This window comes from Monodon monoceros, unplaced genomic scaffold (assembly GCF_005190385.1).
Source record: "Monodon monoceros isolate NGI ecotype Baffin Bay Population unplaced genomic scaffold, NGI_Narwhal_1 Super_Scaffold_21, whole genome shotgun sequence".
Classification (NCBI taxonomy): Eukaryota; Metazoa; Chordata; class Mammalia; order Artiodactyla; family Monodontidae; genus Monodon; species Monodon monoceros.
This window is the reverse complement of record NW_021703778.1, coordinates 123,052,918-123,056,220: the sequence shown is the minus strand read 5'-3', so window position 1 is coordinate 123,056,220 and position 3,303 is coordinate 123,052,918. Positions and strand designations below refer to the sequence as shown.

Sequence of the window (3,303 nt, the reverse complement as noted above, 5' to 3'; positions counted from 1 at the left end):
TGAGAGGCCCGCGTACCGAAAAAAAAAAAAAAAAAAAGACAAATACCATATGTTATAAGTAGAATCTAAAAAATAAAACAAATCAATATATACAACAAAACAGAAAAAGACTCATAGGTATAGAGAACGAGCTAGTGGTTACCAATGACGAGAGGGAAGGGAGGAGGGGCAATATACAGTTATGGGATTAAGAGGTACAAACTACTGGGGAGCTGTACCCAGGAGGGGGTAGGGTAGAGCTGTGATGCTTCTCAGGGCGTAGCTTTCGTCCTGGGGGAAGGGTTCGTGGAATTTGAGGGGAGGTGAAAGAGGTGGAGGAGATGGCGGCCTCGGCGCAGGAAGACGGAAAACGGCGCCCGTGGGCAAGCGCAAGGGGGGCGGGGCTGCGAGCACTATGACAGAGGATGTCTCCTGAAGGCACCATGCTGTGACAAGCTTTATTCTTGCCAGTTGTGTCATGATAACAATGAAGATCATCTGCTAGATCACTTTAAAGCAAAGGAAGTGCAGTGCATAAACTGTGAAAAAATCCAACGTGCACAACAGACTTGTGAAGAATGTAGCGCATTGTTTGAAGAACATTATTTTAGTATGTGCCATCTGTTTGACAAAGACAAGAAACAGTATCACTGTGAAAACTGTGGAATTTGTAGGATTGGTCCAAAGGAAGATTTTTTTCACTGTCTGAAATGTAACTTATGCCTCACAATAAATCTCCAAGGAAAGCACAAGTGTATTGAAAATGTTTCCCGGCAGAATTGTCCAATATGTTTGCAGGACATTCACACATCTGTATTGTTGCTCATGTCTTGCCATGTGGACATCTTTTACACAGAACGTGTTATGAAGAAATGTTGAAAGAAGGCTACAGATGTCCATTATATATGCACTCTGCTTTAGATATGACTAGGTACTGGAGACAGCTGGATGATGAGGTAGCACAGACTCCTATGCCATCAGAATATCAGAACATGACTGTGGATATTCTCTGCAATGATTGCAATGGAAAATCTACAGTCCAGTTCCATATATTAGGCATGAAATATAATATTTGTGAGTTCTACAATACTGCTCAGTCTGGAGGATGTAGAATTTCAGTAGATCAGCAATGACCAGCCTATACTGCACTGGACAACTCAGCATTTTCTGATATAGATAAAGGCTATCTTTTTATCATGATGCATCAGAATCTGTGCATTAGAGTTGATGTGTTTTGCATTAGTGTCACAGGGTAAAATCATATTACAGGACTTAGGGACTCAGGGTCTCTTTATAGAACTATCACAGCTCTACATTGAATGAAAGCCACCATGCTTGTATTTTGATTGGAAATTCCTTTGGTGTCAGTTGTTTGGAAGTTAATGTTTGCCGCTGAAATTCACATCCATAGATGTATTATACTTACAAGGAACTTTGTTTTAAGTGACGCTATGCACACAGAATTCATTTCTAGTTCTTGATAGAACTGTACTTAATTCTCAGTGTTATTCTTGACTTTTTAAGGGGTGTGCTATGAGAATATGTTCTATCTTACTGTTAAAACCTGACTACATATACTTTAGAACTTTCTAAGACAGTCCTTTGGATCCTGTAAATGTGAATTTTGATGTAATAACTGCTAATAAAACTATATTGAAACAGTAAAAAAAAATTAAAAAATTAAAAAAAGAGATACAAACTACTATGTAAAAAATAGATAAGCAGCAAGGATGTATTGTATAGCTCAGGGAAATATAGTCATTGTTTTATAATAAAATTAAATAGAGTATAATCTATAAAAATATTGAATCACTATGGTGTACACCTAAAACTAATATAATATTGTAAATCAACTACTATTCAATAAAAATGAATTAAAAAATATTTTAAAAGACAGCCATAACTTATTATCATATACCTTATATTAGACCAGGTCCAGTACAATGCAAAAAATTTGAAGCAATATTTAACACTTTTTAACTCCTCTGGCTCCTTTTCCTCTATTTTTATATATTTTACATCCAGATATATTATAAACACCACAGTGATTTGTTAACACTGTAGCTTTAACCAGTTGGTAGTCTTTCATATTTACCCTTTTTGCATTTCCTTTTTATTTCTTATACCTCCATTATTCTACCCGAGATCATTTTCCTTCACCCTATTGAGCATGTTTGGGAGAACTAAAACAATTACAAGAACTGTTAGTTGTGGTCACTTCTGGAGAGCTAGATTTTCACTTTTTACTTTATATCTTTCTATGAAAGAGTGGCATTACAGATAGTTGTGTTATTTTCTAATACTTTTAAGTAAAATTAAGAACCCCAAAGCCTAAAATATATAAATTTGAATATATTTGCATTATCAGTATTATAATAAATATTAGTGTAATTTTTGTTAACGTTATAAACCTTTTCTCTACATGATTATATAGGTGGCAACATATTCATATAGAAGATAAATGTTAAAAAGAAATGAGGAATAACTGAGTTGGCCAATAGGAAGACATACCTCAATGTGTGTTCATCATTACAATTACAAAAATAAAAATATGTAAAATAAGTGTTAATAATCTCCATAGTTGAGCACAGTTGAAGGAGATAGTTCCATATATCACGTTTTTAAGGGCATTAGACAGGAAACATAGTATTAGGGTTCTCTGTCAGGCTCTGTATACTTAATAGTCTTCTGGGAACTGCTTCAGACTGTATGATTATAGAACTGTCAAAATCATTCTCTTGAGGATGTGTCATAACTCTACTGTAGAACAATTTCCTTTTATTCTTCCTTGTCTAGGATGAAGCATTTGATTCCTAAGGAAACCAAGGTTCTTTGCCAAGGCCCAGTTTACTCAACAATTAGAAGTCAAAACTGAATAAATTTTATTTTGATATTGAATGCCTGCATTTGATAGACTTTCCACCTGGATGTCTCTCAAGTAACTTGACCTTAAGGGACTGAAGGTGAATTCATTATCTTCTCCACCTTACCACATTTTCATCTTGTCTTGAACTTTCTATGCTAAGGAAGAGCATTACTATTCACTAATTTTCTAAGCCAGAAACCCTGGAGCCATCTTAGCCCTGATGCTTACTCTAATGGATCAAGTGCTATTTATCCATCTTCATAAATATCCCTTGTAAATATACTCTTGTTTTTACCATGTTATTGTGACACTGAGCATCACTTTGAAGGGAAAAAAATCCCATAGACTTACTTATTGGCTCTGCTACAATAAATACAGGAGTTCTACCTTTTCTAATCCATTCTCTAATTTTAAATATTTTTTTTAAATTCCTAATTGACCTCCCTTTTCAAATCTCC

At 35.0% G+C, this 3,303-nt stretch overlaps 1 pseudogene; it reads left to right on the top strand.

Annotated features, from left to right (window-relative positions):
• Positions 1 to 320: 320 nt before the first annotated feature.
• Positions 321 to 1,112, top strand: LOC114904787 (annotated as a pseudogene).
• The last annotated feature ends 2,191 nt before the right edge of the window (positions 1,113 to 3,303 follow it).